Source organism: Brienomyrus brachyistius, chromosome 14, assembly GCF_023856365.1.
Source record: "Brienomyrus brachyistius isolate T26 chromosome 14, BBRACH_0.4, whole genome shotgun sequence".
Taxonomy (NCBI): Eukaryota; Metazoa; Chordata; class Actinopteri; order Osteoglossiformes; family Mormyridae; genus Brienomyrus; species Brienomyrus brachyistius.
The window spans coordinates 1,998,827-2,015,857 of record NC_064546.1 but is presented as its reverse complement, the minus strand read 5'-3'; the positions used below and the strand labels follow the sequence as shown (position 1 = coordinate 2,015,857).

General features: G+C 46.7%; 1 protein-coding gene across 3 annotated transcripts in view; it reads left to right on the top strand.

Moving 5' to 3' along the window:
- Window positions 1–17,031, top strand: part of tmem63c (transmembrane protein 63C) — a 43,858-nt gene that overhangs the window by 1,386 nt on the left and 25,441 nt on the right. Inside the window, exon 1 of one of the 3 annotated variants that reach the window (XM_048975419.1) lies at window positions 10,759–10,950. The exons of the other annotated variants lie outside the window; for them this stretch is intronic. The gene's annotated coding sequence lies outside the window, so the exon portion shown is untranslated. Of the gene's footprint in view, window positions 1–10,758; window positions 10,951–17,031 lie in introns of those variants that run through there. 3 annotated transcript variants of the gene reach the window in all.

Here is a 17,031-nt window from a genome sequence, read left to right as displayed (position 1 = left end):
ATTTGTGTCTGCGTAGTATATGATTAATCAAATGTAATATTTAGGCTGTAAAATGAAATCTGTATGTTACCTATTTCATTTCCATATGAAATTGTCTGCCTCCCACATTAATGTTCAGAGGCGTATTATTTCAGTACTGGGTGTACAATGTGAAACTTTTTTCAGTTTCTTTTTAAGCTTTGCTAATTGACTTGGGACCAGATGGGCTTAATTTTCTCAGCGTTTGTCTGTCCATCTGTCCTTTAACAGAAACACGCCTAAAAAACGGAGAGACAGAAAAAACGATCGATCGGTTGAGTGATTCTGCGGTTGGCACAGTCTCGATGATTATTAATCTTCGTCGTTGACATTTATCAATGTGCATGGTGGCCAAGCCAGCTGTTTATTTTTACTCTTTCTGAGTATGAGCCTCAAGTAGCACTATTTGTGCTGTGGGCCTTTCTGACATTTCAGTGGATGGAAGCTTTCAGGGAAATTAACTTCAGTGCTTTTGAAATGCGATACCGATAATTGGTTTCGGAAAGCAGCGCTTAAAAACACGCAGCCTTAAACCGGCCTGTTGTGCTTTCGTCTTGTTCTCCTCGCTCCACATGGCCGCAGTCAGAATTGCACGCTATCACTTTCAGCGCGTCTGATAAATGCCGTGGAGTAAGAAGGAACTGAATCACACAGCTGACTAATGCGCAGATCACACAGCTGAGGATGACCCATCAATTTCGCCAAAGTAATTAAAATGAGCATTTTTTTAAATGTATTGCTAAAGAAATAGATATCAAGCATACGGGTTAAAATGAGTTCTAACCTGCATGTTTAGGAGATGGTAATGACAAGAATCTGTGAGAAAACTTTTTTCTATATCAGTTTAACAGTTTTCTACCAGTTCAACAACTATTTACTGTATTCATAGGTTGTGGTGAGGCTGGAGAGTTTCATGACACCACTTTACCCTACTGCATGTCTTTGGGATGTGGTAGAAAACCAGAGTACATGAAGGGAAAGACACAACAACACTAGGCGGACATGCAAACTCCACACACACAGAGCTGGAGGCGGGATTCAAATTTTCATCACACCAGCTGCATGTTGGTATGAGACAGTGAGAATCTGTGTTTCTATGGGTGCAGAGATGCACTGTTTGTGTGCTGCTTCTCAGGGTGGTGCGTGCTTTGGTGGGCTAAGGCGCTGTGCCTGTGATCAGAAGGTGGTTGGTTCTAGACCTACAGTTGGCATATTGATTCCGTGTTGGACCCTTGACGTTGGGTCTTAGCCATATTTGATCCAGGGACTGGCTCACCCTGCGTTCTCGAGTATTTGTTGCTTTTGATAAACAAGCCTACCGAATGAAGGCTGAATAAATGTATTTCAAAACTATAAGGTAATTGCTTTGGGCTATAGAAGGACTCAGACTGCAGTGGTCTTTTCTTACTGACATATCATAGAAATGTCCTGTGGAGCTGAGAAGGAATAGTGTTAAGTCTCCTCCGCTAAGGCAAGAAGAAGATAATTGTCATGATTTCCAGAGAGGAATCACTTACAAACAACGCAAACATGAATATTTTATCAGGTCTTTGGCTCCGACTGGAAAGCTGATATCACATCACAGCACGCCAAATCTCAGGGCTTTGCCGCCGGCCCTCTGAAATATTCATCAAACGGCTTTTTGACACAGCTGGAATGTCCCCACCAACTTTTGCATCTGGAGCCATCATTGTCTTCTTTGTGCCACCGCTGGCTGAAGTCTCCCCGGCCCCATTTGCGGAATGTGACAGCCAGAAACGCAATAGAACTCTTTGATCAATAGTCCTGCTTCGTCGTGCCTCTCGCACCTGTTCGTGGCGCAGCCCCCCACCCCATCCCCTTAGACAGGTCGTAAAATGTACCTGCGTGTCTCGCCAGTGCTGCCAGGATCATTATTTAAATGAAGAGTGATTTGTCTGACAAGCGGACAGGAACAGCGCAGTCTGAAGATGTCAGTTTCAATCCTGCGTGTTTGTTTTTTTCGAACTCATTAAGATTTTCTGTCAAACTGCACTGTATTGTGACAAAAAAATTGAATTCCATAAGACATTTCATTTGTTCATTTATTCAGTCTTGCCATGTAATAAAGGGACTTTTCCATCTCAACAAGGGAAAAAAAACATATGTTCTGCTAATGGGAGGATTGGCAATTCCCAGTAAGTAGCGGGCTAATGGTTAATGGTTTTTTTAGTAGGCACAGTGTTTACACGCAGCCCTTAATGGAAGTGAGGTAAATATCCTCCTGCAATAATTTGCAATCTAGAAAACAGTCTGTTAAATACATCAAAACACTTTTCATGAAAAACCCTCCTCATGGATTATTCCTGTTCAGTCAGTCTATTGTGTGGTACAAAATGGATTAGTCCTCATTTGTCTGCATCTGTGTTTTTTCAGACGAGATTGTTGGTTACAGTGTTTAGGATTAGCCTAACACAGCCTAACTGTGTTCGGTAAGTCCTTTTCTATATTTTTTAATGAACTACAAATTTTACTGAAAAGTTAAGAGCACACCTCCGTCACATCTTAAACTGGTCTGATTCAGCTGTATCTCAGGCAAAACTCAGCAATAGCATCCGTTTGAGGTCACTGTTGGAACCAAAGGATGGTGACAGTCTGTATTTGAGGTGAGAAAACCATACAAAGGGATTGAACATCAGCTTCTTGGTGTCTGTGAATGTCCATCTTTGCAGGATGTGCACTATGCTATGGGCCATGCACTCCCATGCCTTCTAATGCCTGTCACAAGGATACTGTCACATCAAACACCATTTGCCCTGTTTTGAGAAGAAGGGATTGGATATTCCCAGTGACACACAGTGGATCAATCACAGACCAGCTAATCCCCCTTACTAACTTCAGAGGTGAAATGTTTGCCTATAAGCACACATCCCCTATTCCTCAGTAGATGTATTAGTTATAACAAAAATCCGGGGTCCAGTCAAATTTAGTTGTTCAGTAGTTCAGTAGATTCCTGAGCCTGAAAGAATCTTAAGTCTGAAAGGATCTTTCCAGCATTGCATCTAGCAACATAGGATGATGTTAGGAGGGTTTAATTTACACTGTTGTGCTTTCATTAGCAATTTTAGTCTATTCTCCTTAATTTGCTGTAGGTGCAGATATTGCTCTCGACAGCTCCGGAAACATGACACAAATCCGTGACTCACCTTCCTGTCCCGCTCAGCCCTTAATAAGGGCTCTTTCACAGGCAGATCTGTCTTGACCGGTTGCACATGTGTGGAGAGCAAGGACACTTCTACTGCAGCTTAATTACATTCAACAGCAGAATTAATATTGTGCGGAAAGCACAGTAACGAGGAAAATATGGCTCCCTGTGACCTCTAGGCTTCATCTCTCTTCTTCCATCTGGTCACCTCTGGTTATTATATAGGAACATTCTGGAAGGAATTGTTGTGAGAAGGCAACATAGCATGAGGGCTAATGAAGATGAATGAGTTTAATTTAAAATCGTCGTTTCTAATTCCGCCACAGGCCATTGTACAATAGTTCACAGCAACCTCTAGTGGCTCTCTGCTGCCGGGTGAACAGATTAAGTGTTTTCATGAAAGTACAGGTCATATTTCAGTATCTGCCGCTACACTCCTTACAACCATTTTTTAGCAGGCGACCTTTGCTATGGCAACATCGCTTACATTGTATTTGATTAAAGAACTGGCTCCTTACTGAGGCAGTCTGCTTTTCAGACCTTTGTCATGAATGCAGTTCCCATGATGCAAAGCTACAGTCCTGCTCCTTAACTGCTCCGTTTCCACACTGAGTTATTAGCATTACTTTAATTTCCACTGCACCCTGCTCGGCGCGTGCCACTTAGGCACTTATATTCTCAGAAATTTGGTCACCGGGATTCATTGCCATTAAACAGCCCATGACCGCACGGTAATTCATGTAAGCTGATTCGTCATTATTATCATTAGAGGCCGGACGTACCCGTCTCCAGCTATTTTCCAATGTCTGTTCCGCAGTTTCGAACTACCAATCACAGTCAGTGTGAATTGAAAGTCTCTACGGGATCTTGTCAAGAGAGACAACACACGCGTGGGTGGTAATAACTATTTTCGGTGCAGTTAACTAGAGTGGCTTCGGGACACGGGGGGGCTGCCTTGGGTCCTGTGCTGCGGGGGCTGATCAGGCCACGAGGGCGTGCTGATGAGGCACCTCAGACTTCCTGCTTGCTGCATGCCTGGCACAACTGCCTCTTCTCTGCTCTGCCCAGGGGAGGGGGCATTGGAGGGGCACCGCTGCCCAGGCTGTTCCCTTCAAGCTATATAGGGTAGTTGCCTCCCACTGGGCAAGATCAGATGATGTCAGTGGCTTCCTGGGGGCGGGACTTGGTCACCATGGAAACCTCCTCCCGCCCAGATTAGCCTAACATCATGAATGAACTGATGCAAGTGCTCGTCGTGTTTATGTACAGGGAATTAGACCACAGGTCAAAAGATATTCGTATAATTCCAGTCCACTTCCAAAGACTTGCTGTTATACTATGGAAAAATGTAATTAACCCGAACGTTGAAGTATCAAGCTCTATAAGTGGGTAAAGCTGTGAAATTGTGAGCTGTGTAATTCATGGGTAATAGCATCTGCCATATAGCTGCAAGAGCCATACATTTGTAACATTGACACAACGTATGAATATTTCCCTTGTGACTAACACTGGTGCTTCTTCTATCACTGGTAAATATTTCACCAGTAACTCCCAGTCAGAATCAGATGCTTTTCTCTGAAATGCACACAGCACCTTGTATCTATGTAAACACTCCCCCCTCTGCTACCTACATGACAGGCCGAACTTCAATTTGTCTGCCCCCCCCTCCTGGTGCACAGACCCCAGTGTTTGTCAGCCACTGTCACTCGGAGCTGAGGAACCGCAGATGAGCAGGGATTTCCCACCCGGTCGGTTATAAAAATCTCTGCCTGACTTTCGCTTTATTTCTTAGTTGCCTGTATGTCATACGGGTTTGATGCATTACGTGATACTTTGGTTTTCCCTGATGAAGTGCAAGGTGGCTGTCATTTGTTTTTTTTCTTCTCGAAGTGTCAAGGTGTCTGGAAAGATTGTTGGGAAGAATTCAGATTTCTTGAGTGAGTGCTGAAAAACTGAGAAAAATACGGCAGCAAGAGAAGCAACAAATAATGGCTTTGCAAGATCTTTGGCCAGCTGTGCACAGCCAGGAGGAGAGCGAGGCACTGGGATGATCCTGCAAGAATTTAGCGTTAGTCTTTCAATAGAGATCCTCCAGTTCATACCAGCTGGACTCCCAAAGATCCCATATATGCTCTTTCAAATGGTTTTTGTGGCAGTTATGGGAGATGGGGAAATTTGTGGTTATAGTCTTCAAAGTGCCACTAATAGATATACTGGCCCATTTTGTGAAGTCACACCCAGCAGTGGAAGAAATTTTTAGATGTAAATAGTCATGTCATTACTGATCCTCCAGGGCAGTTTTTCACATTGCAACCCATTTAGATCAGAGCTTCCCAATCTGGTCCTCGGGGATCAACAGAGAGTCCATGTTTTTGCTCCCTCCAAGCTCCCTCAAAGACAGTCCATATAGGGACTATGAGGGAGCAAAAACATGCTTCACCTGAACTTAATGATCTCCAGGTTTGGTAGGAATATGAAACAAAGCTCTGAGAGAATATTAGCTGAATTTGTTTCGATACACTGGTTGCTATTTGCAATGCAATATGTTAACGTTACCCCTGTCGGTGTTGTGGTTCATTGACATCTATTGGCCTATTACATTTTTGCTGCTTGGATATGGGAGACATTATTCTGGACAGGACAGGAGTGCTCTGGCAAGTCACAATGCCGTCCATTCAGAATCAACACCTCGCTTTATTCGGCCACATTTGGCTGGGGAGTTGGAGGAGGTGAGCTTCCCCAGTTGCCTGTGAAGCAGGTGGAGGACAGATGGTGCCCCCGCCCACTGGCTCAGCTGCGTTGGTGGCTCCCCCCCAGAGCCCCCGACTGCTCTGTGCAGATGGAAGAGCCGCCCAGCTCTCTGCAGACTCTCTAGTCTGGCTAGCACAGGTTTGTGTTGACCAAGTCCTCTAAAGGGATGGCAATGTCCATATGCATGGGGCAGCTAATGGCTAGGTCAGGGGTAGGCTGATAGCAGAATAAGTGGAATCATAGTGTATCGTGACATTGTAGTATTTTATGACATACTCAAGGATGCATGGTGACAGCTGGTATAATCCGTGTGTATAATGACAGCTGATATGATCCGTGTGTATAATGACAGCTGATATGATCCGTGTGTATAATGACAGCTGATATGATCCGTGTGTATAATGACAGCTGGTATGATTAGTATGTATAATGACAGTTGGTATATACACTTACCACCCCGAAAAATAGATTAAAACGTTTAAACAACTGCCAAAAGCCTTTGCACACTACTATGAATTTATATTAAACAGAGCAGAAACTTTTTGAATGGCAAGTAAATTTCCAGGTCTGTAGGAGGCCAACATGCTTTTATGGTGGTGGTGATCATACTCACGTGTAACAGGGCGTGGCCCATCCAGCCTGACAATACTCACATGTGACAGGACGTGGCCTAGCCAAGCTGTCCATACTCACATGTGACAGCGTGTGCCCCATCCAGCCTGACAATACTCACATGTGACAGCCCATGGCCTATCCAGCCTGACGATACTCAGATGTGACAGGACGTGGCCTAGCCATGCTGTCCATACTCACATGTGACAACGTGTGCCCCATCCAGCCTGACAATACTCACATGTGACAGCCCATGGCCTATCCAGCCTGACCATACTCAGATGTGACAGGACGTGGCCTAGCCATGCTGTCCATACTCACACGTGACAGGCGTGACCTATTCAGCCTAACCATACTCACACGTGACAGGACGTGTCCTATCACGTCTGACGATACTCACATATGACAGGTCGTGTCCTATCCAGCCTGCCCATACTCACACGTGACAGGGCGTGACCTATTCAGCCTGACCATACTAAAACATGACAGGACGTGACCTATCCAGCCTGACCATACTCACACGTGACAGGGCGTGACCTATTCAGCCTGACCATACTCAAACGTGACAGGACGTGACCTATCCAGCCCGCCCATACTCACACGTGACAGGGCGTAACCTATTCAGCCTGACCATACTCACACATGACAGGGCGTGTCCTATCCAGCCTGCCCATACTCACACGTGACAGGGCGTGACCTATTCAGCCTGACCATACTAAAACATGACAGGACGTGACCTATCCAGCCTGACCATACTCACACGTGACAGGGCGTGACCTATTCAGCCTGACCATACTCAAACGTGACAGGACGTGACCTATCCAGCCCGCCCATACTCACACGTGACAGGGCGTAACCTATTCAGCCTGACCATACTCACACATGACAGGGCGTGACCTATCCAGCCCGCCCATACTCACACGTGACAGGGCGTGACCTATTCAGCCTGACCATACTCACACGTGACAGGATGTGACCTATCCAGCCCGCCCATACTCACACGTGACAGGACGTGACCTATCCAGCCTGACGATACTCACACGTGACAAGCGTGACCTATCCAGCCTGATCATACTCACACGTGACAGGACGTGACCTATCCAGCCCGCCTATACTCATACGTGACAGGGCGTGACCTATTCAGCCTGACCATACTCACACGTGACAGGATGTGACCTATCCAGCCCGCCCATACTCACACGTGACAGGACGTGACCTATCCAGCCTGACGATACTCACACGTGACAGGACGTGGCCCATTCAGCCTGACCATACTCACACGTGACAGGGCATGACCGATTCAGCCTGACCATACTCACACGTGACAGGATGTGACCTATCCAGCCCGCCCATACTCACACGTGACAGGACGTGGCCCATTCAGCCTGACCATACTCACACGTGACAGGACGTGACCTATCCAGCCTGACCATACTCACACGTGACAGGACGTGGCCCATTCAGCCTGACCATACTCACACGTGACAGGGCATGACCGATTCAACCTGACCATACTCACACGTGACAGGATGTGACCTATCCAGCCCGCCCATACTCACACGTGACAGGACGTGGCCCATTCAGCCTGACCATACTCACACGTGACAGGACGTGTCCCATCCAGCCTGACCATACTCACACGTGACAGGACGTGACCTATCCAGCCTGACCATACTCAAACGTGACAGGACGTGACCTATCCAGCCTGACCATACTCAAACGTGACAGGGCGTGACCTATCTTGCCCGCCCATACTCAAACGTGACAAGGCGTGGCCCATTCAGCTGTCCACCACAAGGTTGCTTATTCAGTGGTTCCTCTTTTGACTGGGCCATGGGGCGGGTTATACACTTCTTTCTGGTCTGGCTTTCTGCTCTAATTAGCCTGACAGCTCTTTAAGGTCACAGGTGCTTAAATGGATGTTGCCCCATCTGTTTAAGTGCTAGAAGAAGAACCCCAGGTCTAAGAGTGTGTTTGTGTGGATTGTTCTGGATGCTTCATGGCACATTCACATAGTAATTAATTATTAAACTTTGTCAGATGGCAGCTGTTTGGTGCAGGGCTTTTTGCTTGCGTCTGCGCTGTGTACATTTTAACATGCTTTTCTTCCGGCTGTACTTACAACTCCTTTTTCTTTCATTTATTTCAGCAGTCTGTCTCTATAGCAGAATACATCCGTGTTTTCAGTTCTGGTACTCATGAAGATAATGCATCTTTAGTGAAATTGTAGTGGCTGGGGTCCTTTGAGAATCTCATTCATATTTAAAAGCCACCCTTTCCATCTCACCAATGAGCAGAACAAGCAGTACGAATACAGCAGGAAAGCCCCAGAGGCAACGTGTGTGGATACCTTCTGCTAACGAGACAACTGATACTTCTTAGGTTTGTTTTCTGAATTATCCCATCGAGGTTTTGATTCAGAAGTCTCTCAATCACAGGGAGGTGGCTAAGGTACGGCCCTCCGATCGCCCTGCTTAGCAAAACGGCTTGTTTCTGCCGCATTTTGTTTATTTTTTTGCACACTCAGGTGTGAAGTAAATCCAGAACCTGGCGAGAGCTTCGCCTGCCGGGATCTCTGTGTTTGTTCCACCTGGCTTGCATCTCCGGCGCATTGGGTTCCGTAAACACATGTGCGTGAGTCTGTGTGTGTGTTTGTGTGATGTGTTTGTTGATCTGGCGAGTTTTGCGTGTCTTCATAGAGCGTGACACGGTACTCAAAGGACCAGACTAGCCGGAAAGTATAGGAAATGCATGAGTGTGTGTGTGTGTGTGTGTGTGTGGGGGGGGGGGGTTAACACAACTGAATATAACTAACTTTCAGATGTTATACTTCTAAAATTGCGCAAGAAGTACTGAATACAAGTGAATCAGAAGTGATAGTGGTTCAGAATAGAGGCAGCTTTTTAAGGAAGGTGGCAGGTGCGTTATGTGAGTGATTGGGGGACTTTCCTTCTTGGGGAGTCACCCTGTTACACGGTTGGTTGTCCCTCTCCCTTGAGGACCTCGTACATGTTGGTGAGACTCACTGGCATGACTGGGGATTTGTGTTTTTTTAGAATGAAAATATTTGTAAATCTGCAAATCTCTGACTGACCAGTAGATCACTGAGGATGATGTCAGCTTCCAGCTTGTGGGGAGGCTTTCCAGGTGTAATTTATAAGGAATGACAAGAATAGCAGCTGCACTCTGAAAGCGGGACCTGTACTCCTTTACCCCAGAGTGGGCCTCCCCACCAGCAAGGACAGAGGCTATGGTTTTACAGCGTTCGGTTGAGGATGGGGACCCCACACAATGTCCTGGTCTGCGGCTGTCCCCCCCCCCCCCCCAATACTGTACTCATTACAAAGTCAGCCCAGTGTCAGGTGTGATTTTGTATCTGGACAGAATTTGAACTTAATGCTCATAGAACAAAAATAGGTTCATAGAACATTTTTTTTTTTTGCTTTTGGCAATTTCAGTTTGAATTTGTAGGACTGTTGACTGATTTTTGAGGAAATATATTACCGAATCATTGAAATTTTTAAAAGAAATTGCATTAGTGATTGAGAAAGAACACTTAGAAGCAGTTGGATTTTACTCACCTTGTACTCTCACTGTTTGCATGTTTGCAGACCTATGTATTTACAATCCCACAATGCACTGGACCGAGTCACCAGTGTCCTCTCATAACAGACGGCAGATGGGTCTGGAATTAAAATGCAGTCACATAATTATCAGACCAGATGTGGGTCTTTCCAGTCAGATGAAATCACATTTGATATTCCTCTCCCAGAATGCACCTTGGCATTGTTGCCATGTGACTGGAGTGTCTTTCCCTATAAGCATTTATCTTAATGATGATACACAGCTCTATATATATTTATATTTGACACAAACCCAATTGAATACAGCTGTTTCCAATTCACTTGTGACACAGTATCTCTGATAGTAGACTTTCCTTTAATATTTGTAACAGAGGAATTGCTGTGTGGAATTGCTGGAGATGGGGGGGAGGGGGTAGGAGCCCAATATGCAACACTGCCTCAGCGGTGTTATGGGTGAGGGGGGAAACTTTTCGGTTGTTCTCTTCTCCAGTCAGCTGGCCTCTTTTAGAAGTTTCACTCTGTAGTCAATATTCTCATTTTCCCCATTGCATCATGTCACTGCCCAGCCCCCCACCACCTATTAACTTGGGCTCTGGAGTCACTATTCTGGGATCGGGGCAGATGACACTGCTACCATGCGTATCCATGGCTGGAACAAAGTACTTGGAGGCTTCCCACTGGATGTTGGCCATGCTGGGCAAGTGGGGAGGGGGGTGAAACCATGGCAACAAAAGAAGTGGAATGGGCGAGTGAATATGAACATGGTGAGATGGTGTCCAGTGGAGACTGTGTGACCTGCAAATCCTGAAGCACGTCGACAGGGTGAGTATGTGTGCGTGTCTGTGTCACTGTGCACTGGATATCGCTAAAGCTCGACTTTCAGTGGCTCCGCTGAAATCGTTATTTGGATAGTAAGCAACCTGAGAGCGTGTCTAATTAAAGTGCTCTGAGAGAACTGCAGGCACTCCTGGCCTGTTTATATGTGTGCTGCGCGCTGTTTGTTGTTTTGCTGCGAGAGCTGCAGAGCGATGGAGAGGCCGGGCAGGCGCTGGTGCGTTACTCATTGAAGGGAGTGGGGGGGGGGGGGGTGACTGCAGTGCTGTCCTGTCTGCTCTCCAACCCAGACACTCTTCCAAGCAGCACCATCACTGACACTGGCTGGGGGAGAGTGCAGTATGCCAAGGAGAGACACATCAAGGAGGTTTCCCAAGGGATGGAGATCATGTGACCTTAACTGACCAATAAGGATTCGGCACATTCAACATTATGGGCAGGGTCATTTGTGGAATACTCAGTATATGGTAGCCCTAGTCTTTAAAACACAGTTCACCTTTGACCCCTGCTACTTGGTCCTGCAGTGTCGAGAGAAGAGGAAAGCCCTTCCAATTCTGTGATGGCTCAAAGCAGAAATGGTGTGTCATAAAACGTAGTATAGTGCAGGGAAACCACTTGTCATAGTCTAGCTGACTCATCTGTTTTTTAATTAAAAAAACAGCGTTTGCTGGTAGCACAGATGATACTCTCCATAACCTATCTTCTAATGAGCCTTTTCATTTTGTCCCTGCATCAGCGTATTGATAAATGTATTTCAGTACTGAACAAGCACAAAAGCACAATAATTAATTGGGTTCCCTGGACCAGAGAGTAAATATTTATTCTGCCATGCGGGTCAATCTGAAGCTGAGGCTTGTTACATAACTGTCTCTGAATGGACCATGACTTGCAGGATGGGAGGTGAGTCTCTTTGGCTTTATGTCTGCTTTCTTGTTGGGGAGCTGCAGCAATTGTCTGCTAGTAAGATGGTCTCTCCAGTGGACATTTCTGGATTATTGTGTGTCAATAGGAGTTCAGCTCCAGACACATGGTGAGCAGAACTTCATGGGCCAAGGTCCGTAGATGTGACATAACAAACTGAAACTATAAGGAATAATGCCGCAGAGGGACCAGAGGGCGCGTGGGGAGCGAACACCTTATTTGCGCTGCATACCGCCCCCGCTCTTTATGTACTTAAGAGTTTTCATAACCTCACAATTTTCCCCACTGCCAAACTGCTCTGGTCACTGATCTATAGGTTATAAAATGATTATGGTTATGACTTGGTCAATGGCAAGAAAACATAATTTTGAAGCCTTGCTAATAGGTTTGGTTGAATAGACCAGACCTGTATAGACCTGTATCCAAACAAAGACATATGTCTAATGCGCTGTCTGATGTCTGTTTGCTCTGACAGGTGCATGTCTCCGTCTCTGAGAGGCAGAGACTATCACCTGCCGGTGGGTGAGAGCCCAGCTGTCTTTCCATCACTGGTTTTTACAGCTAGGTCTCCTGTAGCCGTCTGTTTCAGATCAGAACAGGCCACCTGGGAGGGACCTCAGCTGCGGCCAGGCACCGAATGTTCAAGGCTATTTGCGTTAAGAGGAACGTTTGGTTCGTGATCATTGAGCTGGCGGGGGGTGGAGGGTTGATCTTAGGTGGAGAACAGTCTGCTGATTTCACTCTCTTCACGGGATGCAAACTCTGCCAGGCGTGACAGAGCTCCCGAAATAGCTGAATGGTCTGCTGCTGGCCCAGAGACGACTTGTCGCCACGGTGAAAATCTCAATATCCGACCAGAGATTGAGGACATTCAGTGGTGAACGATCAGTCTTGTGAGAACTTCACTTTGATCGTGACTGTGGTTCTGCCCATTAATGGATGAGTAATTACTTTTATATGGTACATTATATGGGAGATATTTTTCCTCTACAGATCTCACCGGAACTAAACCATAGGCCTATATTTCCAGGCTCTCGCATGCATAGTTTGACCTTGATTGACCTTGTTCTGGCTTCAGTTGAGCAACAGATGTTCCCACCGTCCTTAACTCACACCGTGCTTCGCTGAGGTGTAGGCGGGGCTTAAGGCCCATCACAAAGGTTCCATGAGTGTGGGCGCTTTTCCAGCCTGGAAAATAGGTCATGTTTTTGTTGTTGTTGTTGATTTTTGACACCTTAGACACCTTAGGAAGTGGCACCTCATAGATGCCCCGTTACAACCCATCGGGCTCATAAAGGGGAGACCATATAAAGGGGAGACCGCATAAAGGGGAGGATAATTTGTCCACAAAAAGTTTTATTAGAAAAAAATGTAAACATACACAAACATAAACTAACATCGGTATAGTGAGAAAAAATGTAAATGTAGTGTGGTTGTGAAGTGTAAAGTGTACAAACTAAAACGGGAGAGAGGGAACACAGCGCATCTGTCTGGCAGCTTCTTTATCAAGCCAAAAGCCCATCAACCAAACTGCCAGCACCTGTGCACTAATGGCACCTGTTTACTGGTGGCACCCTGTAAAACAACCACCCACAAAGCAGGAAACAGAGGTGGAGCCATAACACCCCTCTGCGTCTCGAACCGTCGAACGACCCCATGCAGCCACATAGACATGCCAGACCTTTTTAGAACCCATCCCCCCCCCGCCCCCCCGGCTTCACTTTTCCCATGGCTGTCAGCTTTATTCATAAGCCGTGAGTCAGAGGCTGACTGATTCCCGTCAGAAGCTGCTGTAAACCCCGAAGACCCCTAGCTTGGTGAACGGCCTATAGCGCCACCTTCCTGCAGAATAGTACCTCACTGGAATGCACCATGGTGACGCAAAATTCAAGAGGACCTCTCATGCATGGGGAGCCCAATACAGCCCTCCCTCCACCATGATGGCATAGAAACAGTCGCTGGATCACGGACAAACTTGAGGAAGTTCTTACAAAATATCTGTTGGATTGATGGACCTCAGGGCTGAGCAAGGAACTTTAACCTTGAAACGGCAGACAAATCACTATTCACGACATCGACTGCGTCTGTCCAAAAATAGCTATGGTTCACGATGAGTGAGAAGAGGGCCAGTGGGGTGCATTAAAAGCTAGAGAATAATATGCATACATTTGTTTTTATGATTGTTATTTAGGTCATAAAAGACAAGCAGCCGGAGTGCACTGACACTTCTCTGTGCATCTATGTATATGTTTCTTAGAGACGTTTACTGCTTCTCTTCTGAATTGCAATTAGTGTCCCTGATGTGGCGTCATGACCAATAACCCACCCTGTAATGATTCCTGCCTCCTGTTCAGGTGGGGTGGGGGAGTTGTTTCATGTGCTGGAAACATCCCGTTAACTTCTGTGAAAGTGAATCTGACATCCTCTGCCAGGTGTCAGGCAGCAGAGGCACTGGGGGGTGGGGTGTCCCAGGGAGTGCCGGGGGTGCTGTCACATGATCTGTTGCCTGTAGCAATGTCGCTGACATGCAGCCAGCAACATTCCCTTCCTATATAGGTGAGTCCGGCAGAGGTGGGGCATGTTTTATGCAGCGCTCCGGTGGGGGGTGTGGGCAGTGATGTCCCATTGCAGTGGCACGCGTGGTTTCCTGTCTGATGAGGCTGGGGCTGGCACATCGCAGCACAGTTACGACAGATTGCATGCAAGTGAGCATGAAGCCCCGCCCACCCTGTATATAATCACACATTGTGTCTTTGGGTCCAGTTAAGCCCAGTTACCCAGCGACGAGCGGGACTGAGTATGAGGCCTGACTGCTTGTTCAGGAGGCCGCTTGACACAGGCCTGGCCCGGCTTGGCTTGCTTTTGGCCAGATAGGCGTCGTTGGCTTTCTGCAGCTGCCTGCCGGATCGGCGTTTTTTGACTTTACTGTCCCCGTTACCCAAAATGTAAGGGGCACAAGAGTGTCTGTCTGAATTATACAGCGGTGACATTTCTGCGGCCTTTTCATGTCAGGGCTGCCCTTTGTAACAGCAGATCAGCACCAAACAGACAAACGTCTCACCTCAGAGGGACAGATCAGGTCACTGCAAGTGCGTGCAGCTGCCAAAGCAGGGCTAGCAGAAAGAGGCAGCTCTTCACTCGTTTTTTTCCCTCCCTCCTCCTTTCCTCCGCCTCCCACTCACCACGACTCGGGAACATGCCGCTGCCAGCTTTGCGCCTCATCTGCAGGGGCCCTGGAGTGACACATTTCGCGCAGAGTCTGCATTGCACAGGAAATGACATCACCAGCAGCGGGGGTTGATAGATCGACCCCAGGAGGCCCCTCTCAGACCTGGTCTCTCTGCATTAGCACTAACACTGATTGAAGTCTGGGACATGGTCTTGGCTGACTCCCTTTGCTGCAGGTATGAGGTACTCTGATTCCTTGGATTTTAATTTCAATGCAAATTCACTCCCCAAAAGACATAACAAACCAAGGGAAAGATGTTGGCTTGCTGTGTTGGGTCAGGATGTTAACCTTCTTACCCTGACCTTTGAACCCTGTCAGTTGAAGTTCCAAGGATGGGGCGAATTGTCCTATTCTGGGTTTTACGTTAATAAATTTCTACCCATATTTCAGCCTCTTTAACTGTATTGTAAGCTTACTGTTTGCAGAAAGAAACGGAGCTTTAGAAAGAGACTAATCAAATAGAGACGGTGGACTGGGATCTGCCTGCTTAAGCCCACAATCTGCATCTGCTAGAGGGCATCAGCGTGAGCTGTCTGGAAATTCCCACCTCAGCTTGTCTAGGATGTCTGTAACCAGACGTTTTCATCATCATCATCATCATCATCATCATCATCATCATCATCATCATCATCAGGCCTAGAGCCTATTCCATGGACTGGCTGGGATGTCTGATGCCTGTATCTCCAGCAATGTATTTTTATGGGATAGCCCATAATCCATTTGCTTGCTCATTTTCTTTCTTGCTTAGAACGAAGACATGGCAGCAGCAATATGTCTTACTAAGCAGCCCTAAGTCTATCTGGCCTGGAGTTTAAAGCAGCCACAGTCAAGCCTGGTTTTGTTGATCATGTGACCTGTCAATAGGCCCCCTACCAAATTGAATGGCAGTAATTAACTCGGCCAAGGAGCGATGCCCCACAGCTCTATGTTTAAGCTTGTTAAGCAGCCGCATGAACGCGAGCTGTGGCCCGTTAACGAGGTTGGATGGAGCTGGAAGACGCCATGGGGAGAACCGGCCGGGGAGAGTACCAGCCTTGTTAGCCCAAAACAGCTTGTTATTCGGACCATGACAGGGTCAGGACTGACGTCACATGACACAGATAGGGTCATCAGGACCACGGACCATAAGGCCAGGGGCTAGGGGTCTTCATCAAGTGGCAGGATGCCCTAAGTACAAACCTGTTTGATAAGTCCACTTTTATTTATTGCATTACAATTTATCATATTATTTTTTTATTTTAAAGCTTCATTATATAATTTTAAACTATTTCAATGGCCAGCTCTCACCAAGGAGCCGAATTGAAATCATTGTGAATTCAGCAAACGACGACTGATCCTCACAGGAAGACGGACCCAATTCTACCTCGCATCATTCGTTCTCAGCACATCGGCGTCGATGTCTGGATTCGGCCGGGGAATGCTGATCTGAGAAGCACGTAGTCCAATGTGTCTAGAGAGTGCGGTCGAAAAAGACTGGGTGTGTGGGGGTAGGGAAATGAGGGAAACCATGGCAACAAGCCTGCCAGAGGTGATTGTGCTAAAATAGTGTTTCCCAACCTGATCCTCAGGGGGCAAAAACGTGGACTGTCTGGGGGTCCCCGAGGACTGGGGTGGAAAACACTGTGCTAAAGTATCATTTCATCCAAAGGAAATATTTGTTGGTAAGGTCCTTCCATATGGAATTTGGCACTGCCCTCAGTGTTCAACATAAAACAAGGATTTGCTTAGTTTGTTAGCCGTTAGCAGTAACTCTTCTTTGCTCTCCAGATTGAGGGGAGGATAACTGTCAGTCACCTTCAAATTCAACAATGCTATTTGTGAACAGTCCCCTACAGTCATTCCTGTAATTTCAAAAGGTCCTAAGCCATTTTAATTGTATGTAACTGTAATTTCTGGATGTCAACAAACTAGAAATGTTT